Below are 11,051 nucleotides of genomic sequence, written 5' to 3'. Positions count from 1 at the left end.
CTCGGTCGCTTCGGGGTGGATTCATTGACATGCTAATTTCTCTGCTCCAGCAGCTGCCCCAGCAGACCCACCTCTCTCTCTGCCTCCCGCCCTCTCTCTCTATTTAAGGCCTCGACACAGAGACATTGGGTCTCTGTGTGTCTATGTTGTGTCTCTCTCTGTGTGTATCTGTGTTGTGTCTCTCTCTGTATGTCTCTCTCTGCTTGTGTGTCTGTCTGTGTGTCTCCGTGTCTGTGTTTTGTCTCTCTCTCAAATTTAGTTCTACCTGATGACGGTTGCTTATGTTACAAGAGAAATGTAATTTATTTTCTTTCTACGTGACTTTACCGAAAGAACCAAAGAGTAATTCCTGCAGTGACGAAAGCTTCAAATCAAGTTTGAAGAATTACTGTTTATATACAGTCCGTACTGTGCCCTTTCGTCTCAACAGCAATCAGAGTATGGGGCCGTCCATAAATGACGATTTTTCACCCCCCCCCCCCCTCGTCACACGGCGTCACAAAAAATCAGACCCCTCCTCAAATATGACGTCACAAAGCTCTGCCCCCCCCCCCCCAAAACCATATTTAATGTGGCGCTGCACTCTGATGTTGTAGGGGAAAACATTTATTAAAAAGTATATTTAATAAAGTAGAACGTGTTGTCTATATTTATTTAAAGTTGCGCATTTTGATGTGACGTCACATTTCTCAAACCCCCCTCCCTCGTCACACATCGTCACAAATGTCTGACCCCCCCCTCCCTTGGTGCGTGACGTCATTTATGGACGGCCCCTATGCAGTGCTGTTCACTATCGCTTGTTGTGCTCCTCTCCCATCATGACCAAACCCTCCCAGATCTGCCGTAGGTATTCCCAAGATCTGATTTGAAGTATTTCCGTTGGTCGCCAGGGATTTATAGAAAACACTCCAATGCCTGCCTCGACAATCGGCCTTCATCCTGCCCAACGCCACCTCCATGTTCTCTCTTCCCAACATCCAAGTCGCTTACCGTCCTCTCCCATTCTGTACACATCCCACTCAGTAGTGCAGCCTTTTTCTGTAATCCAATGAAACACCTCCAGGTTCTCTTCCAAACCTCTCACGTGATTGAATGCAATGTGTAACAAAAACTCAAATTAATTAATGTGGTCTTAAAAGGAAACAATATATAAAAGGCGACGTTTTGGACAATGGGCCTACATAGCACATGAATGCCAAATGTATCTGCGAACATATTATACTGAACTGACCTAAAACGTGCACATAGCCAGGCACAAGTGCCACTTAGTGGCGAATGGCGGCGGTTCTTTTGGTGGGCAGCGCTCAACGCAGCAGCGCGCCTCCTGACTTGCTCTCGTCGCAGTTAGATTTTCGTGTTTCATGTAATTTATTGTCGTTTATTTTTGTATGATCTTTTTCACAAGAATATATACCAAACCTGCGACCATTACCTATGATTGACAAACATTATTGGACATCACAAAGAGCTTGCTTCCCTAATGCAGCATGCCCGGAAACGACTCTTTGTTTACCAGACAACATAAGACGAGACGCAGAAGAAGAGCCGGCGGTCAGATGAGGAATAGAAAACGTCCTCACCGTAGTGCAATGCCGAGCATATTCTTGTGCAACGCACAGTTCCTGGTTAACAAGTTGGATGATGTGCGAGCCAGGATAGAATTCCAACGGGAGAGACGAGACTGCAATGTTCTGTGTTTCACGGAAATCTGGCTGAATGGAAACATCCCGGACGCAGCCATCGGGCTAACAGGCTTCTCTCCTTTTCGCCACGATCGGACTTTGGACAGTGGGAAAACAAAAGGTGGCGGATTGTATGTGATGATCAACTCATCTTGGTGTAACGTGAGTAATGTCTCCATCAAAACGTCTTTGTTCACCAGATGCAGAGTTTGTGATCCTATCATGCCGCCCTCATTACCTCCCGAGAGAATTTCATGTGCTTGTTTTAGTCGCTGTGTACGTCCTTCCGAGCGCCAACACCAATCTCTGCACTGGAAACCAAACATCCGGACGCTGCTGTGATTGTAATTGGGGACTTTAACAGAGCGAACCTTAGGAGTGGACTCCAACAGTTTTACCAACATGTGAAATGCAACTCCAGAGGACACGTCATCTTGGATCACTGTTATTCAATGCTGAAAGACTCCTACAAGGCGTTCCCCCGCCCACCGCTCGGGAAGTCCGACCACATTGTCATCCTTGCTGCTGCCAAAGTACCGCCCTCGCATAAACAGACAGGCTTCCACTACAAGAGTAGTCCAATGCTGGTCAGAAGAAGCAGAGGACATACTCACAGATGACTTAGAGGATACAGACTGGGATATGTTTAGGGATGCGGTTAACAACAAAGTAGAGGAATTTGTATCGACAGTGCTACATCATATCAAGTTCTGCTTGGACGTTGCTGTGCAAACCAACACTGTCCGTTCTTACCCAAATGACAACCCCTGGGTAAAAAACGCAGCAGTAAAAGCAGCACTGAAGGACCGAGACTAAGCATGCAAATCCAGAGACCCCACCGAAATCAGGAGGACCAAATACGTGCTCCGAAAAGCCATCACGGCGGGCAAGAGAAATACAGGGAGAAGTTGGAGGCCATGTACCGTAACTCCAACTCTAGGTACCTGTGGCGCGGATTACAGTCCATCATAAACAATGGGACAATAAGCTGCGAGGCAATCAACAATGCCTCCCTCCCCGACCAGCTCAACACATTGTTCGAGGCAAACACAGCTATCCCTGCACCCCCAGATTCACAGTCCCCCCGCCTCCCCCTACATCCCCCACCTCCGTCTTCCCCCCCCCCCCCATCGCACCGACCACAGCTCTCCTGCAGGCGTCCTTAGGCTCAACAGAGGCGAGGTGACAGAGATCCTCCGGCAGATTGACATACACAAGGCAGCCGGCCCAGCCGAGGTACCGGGCGTGTCCTCAGGGCATGCTCACCCCAGCTGGCCCCGTGTTAACAGACATCTTCAACCTTTCCCTCACCCGGGCTGTCGTTCCAACATGCCTCAAGACGTCTACGATCATTCCGGTCCCCAAAAAGGCCAAAATTACGTGCCTAACTACAGACCCGTAGCGCTCACCTCCATCATCATGAAGTACTTCAAGAGAGCAATGAATAAACACATCTGCTCCATCCTACTAGATACACTGGACCCCTTGAAGTTTGCATATCGCAGTAACAGGTGCATGGACGACGCTATTTCTATTACATTGCATGAGGCACTGTCCCACCTGGAGGTGAAGCAGGGTAGCTATGTGAGAATGCTGTTTTATCGATTCCAGCTCAGCATTCAATACCATAGTGCACTCCATCCTAATCTCCAAACTGGAGGCCTTGGGTGTGAACGCCACCCTCTGCAGGTGGGTGCTGGACTTTCTAACGGGAAGACCTAAGGCAGTAAAGGTGGGCAATAACATCTCAACTTACCTGACCGTCAACATAGGTGCCCCCAAAGGATGTGTGCTTAGCCCCCTCCTATACTCCATCTACACTATCGACTGTGCAGCCAGGAATAGCTCCAACGCCATCAAGTTCTCCGACGACACGACAGTGGTGGGCCTGATCACCAACGACACCACAGCTTACATGGATGAGGTGACGGTACTCTCGACGTGGTGTCAAGAGAACAACCTTGAGCTCGATACTATTTGGTTCTTTCGGTAAAGTCATGTAGGTTAAAAAAAGATTAGATGACGATGTTTCGATCACCACACAAGCAATCGTCTTCAGGTGGGAGCTTGCTTGTGTGGCGATCGAAACGATGTGATATATTATTTTTCTACCTACGTGACTTTACCGAAAGAACCAAAGAGTATGGATTCCTGCAGTCACGAAAGCTTCAAATCAAGCTTCAGCTCAATGTCGGCAAAACTAAGGAGCTGATTCTGGACTTCAGGAAGAGGGGTAAGCAGGTGTTACTAACCATCAACGAGGCCTCTGTAGCGGGTCAACAGCTTCAAGTTCCTCAGAGTTCACATATCAGAGGACCTGAAATGGTCCCGGTACGTGGATACACTGGTGAAGTCCCAGCAGCGCCTTTATAACCTTAGAAGGCTGAGGACATTTGACATGCCCGCACCTGTTCTCAAACTTTTACAGGTCCACCATTGAGAGCATCTTGACTGGCTGCATAACCACCTGGTACGGTAACTGCACCAAACGGAACCAGCAGAGGCTTCAGAGGGTGATGCGGTCCGCCCAGCGGATCACAGGGGACGTGCTGCCCACCGAGAGACCTATACACCAAGAGGTACATCGCCAAAACCCAAAAGATCATCGCCGATTCCAGCCACCCGAGCCACAGCCTTTTCATAAGGAAACAATCACAATTTGGCATGACGTGGTAATGACATGATCACAGTACTTGTGCAAGGCGAGGTGTAACTTCCGGCCAAGTGGAGTGTCGAATTCTCAGCAAGTCACAGGACAGCTCCAGGTGTCATGAGTTGACCGAGATGAATGGCATATGCACCACCTATGGTCCCCACTGTGCCAGCAGGCTTTCATTTAGGCGCGCGTCGGTATTATGCGCACTGCTGTTGTTGGACAGCTACTGCCTCCAATGGCCTGGTAGCATTGTTCACGAGCCTCCTGCACAGAAGTCGATCTTGACACCACTGGTACAAGTGTAGTGACTTGTAATGTCACTACCATGTGGGTCTACACACGCACACGCATGACGTCACTATGTGCGGGGAACGTCACTACCGTCTGGGCCTACACACACACATGACGTCACTACCTGCGAATGCGGGAATGACGTCACGGCCGGGCCGGGGGGCCGGGAGGCCATCGGTCAGTGCCGCGGGGGTTGTGCGAGACCGTGGCACTCTGGATGAATCCGACCGGACACGTGACCGGATCAAGGTGGGGGCCGGGGGCCCCAGGGGGACCTTGGGGGCCACGAGGCTACAAGCAGAGCCTTCTCGAGGGTTCTCGAATGGGGGCGTGGCCAGGCCGCACCCCGGCCACGCCGAGGCGCATATAAGTGGCCTCCACACCTGGTGCGAGGCTGCTAGAGTCCAGGATGAAGACGCCTCATGAAGAGTGAAGTCAAGCCTCCAGTCAGCGTGGCCAAGCAGTAGCCCTCCTGGCTTGGCCACGCCAGTTGCTATCAGAGTGTCAGTGTTAACGAGTGTTAGTGAGGATAGGTCAGTGGTCACCACCCTATGTGTATCGTTACGAGTTAACGTTGTGTTCAGTATTAAATAGTGTTGCCTTCCCAGAACAGTGTGCGCCTCTCTCGAACCATTACATTTGGTGTCGGAAGTAGCAATCACGAGGTGTTTTTTTTTACTTAGCTAGAGTGAGGCAAGATGCTCACATGCCATAGGCAAACTACAAGGCACTCCTCGGGTGAAGAAGACGACGACGTAATCTCATCCCGCCGACAGCCCCGGGGATGGCAGCCCTGGAAAGTCCCGCCGATGCTTCACCGACGGCAGGTCAGCGATGCGCGACACGGCTGGCAGACCCGTCGCCATCAGAGGACCGTTGGGCGGCCAGCGCCCGCCTCGCTGAGTTGCTGGGCACCGCAGCTGACTTGGTCGCCAAGCTCGACATCGAGGAGCTGTCGACAGAGGAACTTGCGCCGGGACCACGTGGCAACGGCGCTGTTGCTGCCGCCGTCCGGCCGCGTGAATCTCCCGCCACGCCGCCCGATCGAGCGGCAGACATTTTGGCGGGAACGTGCAGCGGGGAGGCCACCATTTCCCGCCAGCCGCGCCGCGGGATGTCCATGCGCTGTACCGCCGACTCCCGTTCGTGCGCGAATTCACGGCGGCTGGCGGGGATTGGGAGGCGTTTAAACGTCGCTTCTCCGCGAGCTGCACCTTGGTGGGGCGGACAGAAGAGGAGGCGTTGAAGGCGCTCCCCAACTCTCTCGACGACGATGCGTTGGCGGCATTTTGTGCCATTCTGCCTGCACGGCACTCCACGCTGGTGCTGGCGTTTAAGGAGATGGCCGCAGTGTACGACCCGCCGTCCTGTGTTCACAACAGGTTCGTGGAACGACAGCGGGGGGAAACCGAGACGCTCCTTTGCTGTAAGAAGCGCCCGTTTGTCGCTGGCTCAGGCGACGTTCCCGAAGATGGAGGCGGCGGGCATCGACTCCTTGGTGTTGGACAGGCTATGGACAAGTTATTGGGGCTGGCAAAGGAATTGAATGTCACCTTACCTGCTTCAGAAGAGGACGATCCAACTTCCCTCGTGATTGCGCGCTGTATACAGTCTCACCTCGGGTTGAAGAAATGCTCGGGGCTCATCGCATGTGCTGCTCCAGCGGACAGGTGCGAGGCTTCGGAAGAGGACGAGCCCGCCCCGGTTTGTGCCGCCGTGGCCGGTGGCGGAGGTCGAGGGCATGCTACCGATCGGCCATGGAGACGCGACCGGTCTCCGCGTTACCTTCCCTGTCCAGGCTCCACTCGCAGCGTCTGCTACAATTGCAGGCGGCCAGGACACGTCGCTGTGGAGTGCCGGGCGCCGCGCCATGGACGCTTCGGGCCACCGTCCACGTCTTCTCGTCCACCATCAACTGCAAAGGGTCCCCAGGCGAGTCAAGGTGCACCACACATTCGGCCCTTGTTCCCACCTCACCCATCTTTTGATCACGTTGACCCGCGTACTGTTATCACTCGTCCTCAACGAGTTGCGCCGCGCAAGGGGTCCGTTGCGTCGGGTGATGGTTGGCCTTTCTAGCGCGACCAGTGGTCGCAGCTGGCCTGTCGAGTCGTGGCCGCGGCCCCCGGGTCATCCACGGTCGGTAACATTCAGGGCATTGAAGTGTGGATCCTTGTTGACACTGGCGCTTCCGCCACCATGATTTCGGAGTTAATTTTCAATATTTTACCGGCCCATTGCCGGTTATTGCGCCCCGTATCCGTCCCTTGGGTCAGATTGTGGTGGAGGTGTCCATCGGGAGCATCACATTGCAAGGGCCCATCCTGGTCTTCGATTCCGTAGTGGTGCCGTGTTTGTTGGGGACGGACTTCCTTGGGAAGATGCCCCTCAAAATCCTCACAGACCACAGGTGCTTGGAGTTGTTCTCGGGGCGATGGATTACGTTCTTATCGTCGCCCACTAATTCGGACAGGGTCTGTGCGTCTGTACAGGCTCTTGTTGCTGATACAGTCACGATTCCCCAGGAGAGCAGATGCTCATTCCCCTGCGGTTGCGTAAGCCGCTCGATCGTGAGGCCACCAAGGGGGGTATCGTGTTGGCTCCATCCAATAGAGCGGGCCGGGTAATGGCACTCGTGGGAGCGCAGATGCTCGTGTCACGGGATCGGCAGCCCTTTATTCAGGTGTTAAATGTTGGGCCTGACGCGTCAGTTATTCAGGCGGGTACGGTGCTCGCTCACACGTCGGCTGCGGTGGTTCAGAGTGATATTATCGGGGACGTTGGCGGTTCGCATAGTGCCGTGTGCGCACGGCCAGGCGATAATATATGAGCGGACGTTCTTTGTGACGAGAATCGAGATCTATCCGCCAGTCAGAGGTCCGCGCTGCGGGAGTTGCTTAATGGGTCGCACGACTCTCTTAAGCCACCACATTGATACCGGTGACTCTCCCCCGATCCGGCAGAACCCTTAACCGGTTGAGCCCGGCTGAGGAGCACATATGAGTCTCTGTCGACGAAATGTTGGCTGCCGACGGCATATCCCCATCCACGAGTTCATGGGGTGCTCCGATAGTGCTGGTAAAGAAGCACGACGGGAGTCTGCGCTTTTGCGTAGACTTCCGCAAACTCAATCAAATTTCTGTGGCGGACGTGTATCCCCTGCCCCGTATGGATGATTCACTGGACACATTGGCGGGGGCACAATTTTTCTCTACGCTCGACCTCCTTTTGGGGTTCTGGCAGTTGCCCCTCGATTGCTCCAGGCCTAAGACGGCTTTCCGGACGCCGCAAGGGTTGTTCGAGTTCAATAGACTCCCGATGGGCTTACATTCGGCCCCAGCTACTTTACAAAGGTTAATGGAATTGGTTTTGGCGGGACTCCAGTGGGACTCCTGCCTGATCTATTTAGATGACGTTATTTTTATTCAGTCGAACGTTTGAGTAACATCTTGTCGGGCTGTGCACTGTTTTTCTCAAAATGCGACAGGCTAATCTCAAGTTCAAACCCCAAAAGTGCCATTTGTTGCAGAAATCAGTACGATACCTCGGGCACATCAGCGAATCCAGTCGTCGTGTATTGGGCAAGCAGTGGGTCCCTGGTGACAGGATTTGGCTGCACTGTCCACAGGTGCCTATTGGCATGTCGCCTAAGCTGTACAAGCCCTTGCGAGGGCCGGTCGAGGTGGTGCAGGCCGACCGGCCTCAATGCGTTAAGATTCGATTCGGCCGCTGGACTTGGTTTATACACCCGTCGCGACTGAAACCGTTTGTGCAACCCCGTCGTGTTAACTCATCTCTCATCCCTGAGGGCCGAATATGTCTGGTGTGCCGGGCGAGATGGGGGGCACACCGAGAGGTGGTACCGCCCGCAGGATCGGAGCTCGTGATCCCCTCGGTGCCAACGGGGGCTGCTTCTCACGTTTCGCTGGATGCGGACGACCAACCGCCCACCATCCACACCACAGTCCCCGATGGGGCAGCCGCAAACACCCGCCTGCAATGACGCTTACCCCGGACCTCCCAGGGTGCTGGGGCAGGGCCACACCCACTCGTTCATGGACCACACGGTTCAAATAACACTATCACACATTGCAAGTTGTTCTGTGGGTCTTTATTGTTGCTTGTGTGCGTGCTTTTCTTCCCCCGCAGCGGTTCGTTAGTGGTCGTCGGGTTGCTAGTGCGGGGTGCCTCAGGGTTGGATGTTATTTTGTTGTTGTATGATTGGTGTTATTGCCGTTATCGTGTTGTCGTCCGGGGTTCTTCCAATGCATACATATGTTTCTCGCGTTATTTATTCATGTTGCTTGTTGGGAGGCACAGTTTGTTCGGGTTAATCACCGGACATGTGACCGGATCAAGGTGGGGGCCGGGAGCCCCAGGGGGATCTTGGGGGCCACGAGGCTACATGCAGAGCCTTCTCGAGGGTTCTCGAAGGGGGGCGTGGCCAGGCCGCACCCCGGCCACGCTGTGGCGCATATAAGCGGCCTCCGCACCTGGTGCGAGGCTGCTCGAGTCCGGGATGAAGACGCCTCATGAGTGAAGTCAAGCCTCTAGTCAGCGTGGCCAAGAAGTAGCCCTCCTGGCTTGGCCAAGCCAGTTGCTATCAGTGTGTTAGTGTTAACGAGTGTTAGTGAGGATAGGTCGGTGGTCACCACCCTACGTGTATCGTTACAAGTTGTGTTCAGTAATAAAATGTTGCCTTCCCAGAACAGTGTGAGCCTCTCTCGAACCGTTACATAAGTAATCGGCAAGTCCACTCGGCTATATTAGCCTCTTGTACCACATCAGCCCATCTCTTCTCTAGCAAATGCCGTGCTCATTTAGCCCCCTCTTATAAATGCCAAACAGAAGATACTTGGGCATGCAGACTACATGTCACAACCAACGCAGCAATGTCTGCTGGAGCAGCTCACCGATGGGACTGCCCAGATCTTTCGTCGATCTACGAGCTCACACAATCCAGCCTGGTAAAGCATAGGATGGATCATTCAGGCAGGCCAGCCTAAATGGTTTTTTTTTTAAACTGGTGTAGATGTTCCTTCAAATGGATCTAACATAGATCCATTTGAAGAGTAGGACATAACAAGCTGAGAAGACCTGGAGCTTCGTATTGAGAGAAAGGCCAGGGAAGCTTCCACCAAGCGATATGCAGCTGATGAAAAGATTTGGAGACCTCTGCTGCCAAACCAGAAAGTCATAACACATTACATTCCCACACGCAGGCATATTTACATATATGGATACAGACGCACAGACAAGTAAATGCAAGACTTTTGCACACAAACATGCACAAACTCAGCCATGCATACATATTTATGGTGCCCGATTGTAAATTTTTAAATTTTAAACACGCATGACGCACGCAATTATACTGGGTTCAAGTGGAGCAAGTTGATATAATTATAAAAATACATGATAGACAAAGACATGGAAAGAGATAGAAATGCAGATAGATATACAGAGCAACATGGAAAAAAATCAGTAGATAAGAGGGACAGGCAGAGATATGGAGACAGAGAAACTAGACAAAAGCCATAAGGAGATAGATACAAAGGGATAGATATACAGTAAACCCTCTATCCACAAAGGTTGCGTTCTTGAAAACGCTCGTGAATGCAGAAAACTTGTTCCAATGGGAAAAATGGGGTTACGTTCCTGGTATGCGAGTGAATATGGGGGGGGGGAGGAAGAAATGCTAAAAGTTTAATAAAAAGTACTACAATAAATAATATATTAGACAGAACAATGTGTTTTTTATTACTTTTGATATTTTATGACGATGGAGGTGATAGCGAGGAACTCAGGACGACTCCTCGGGAGATGCATGTATTTGTTAACAGTCATCATTTTAGCACTGGGGAGTGTTATAGCTGCAACACTTTCCCCGATTTAATTCGTGTTATTTTTAAAATGGACCTCAGTCGACTCATTTAAACCAAAATGTATTAGTCGACCAAGTATAAAGTAAAAATCCGAGTTCAGAGTGGGATTACTGCGAGACAGAGGACGACACGGGCAGCCGAGGGGGGGGGGGGGTGTGCCTAATCTCTGCAGAGCTTGAAATGTTAAATTCTGTGTGCACCTCCAAGTATCAGTGGCCTGGCACTACATACACTCGCGAATACTGGAGTCCCAGCGGGTCGCAAATAGGGAATTAGTAGACATTTAGTAACTCGCGAATATGCAAAACTCGTGAATCCAGAACTCACGGATAAAGGGTTTACTGGATGGAGATAAGACAGACACACAAAGTGTAATAATACTCAGAATGCACCCAAGGACTCAGAAACCAGAATAAAAACTGTAATAAAGGGATATACAACTACTCTTTGGTTCTTTTGGAAAAGTCACGAAGAAAGAAAATAAAATAAATAATAGAATAAAACGTTTCGATTGCAACACACGCAACCGTCATCAGGTCG

This window comes from Lampetra fluviatilis, chromosome 28, assembly GCF_964198595.1.
Source record: "Lampetra fluviatilis chromosome 28, kcLamFluv1.1, whole genome shotgun sequence".
Taxonomy (NCBI): Eukaryota; Metazoa; Chordata; class Hyperoartia; order Petromyzontiformes; family Petromyzontidae; genus Lampetra; species Lampetra fluviatilis.
This window is presented reverse-complemented; position numbering follows the sequence as displayed.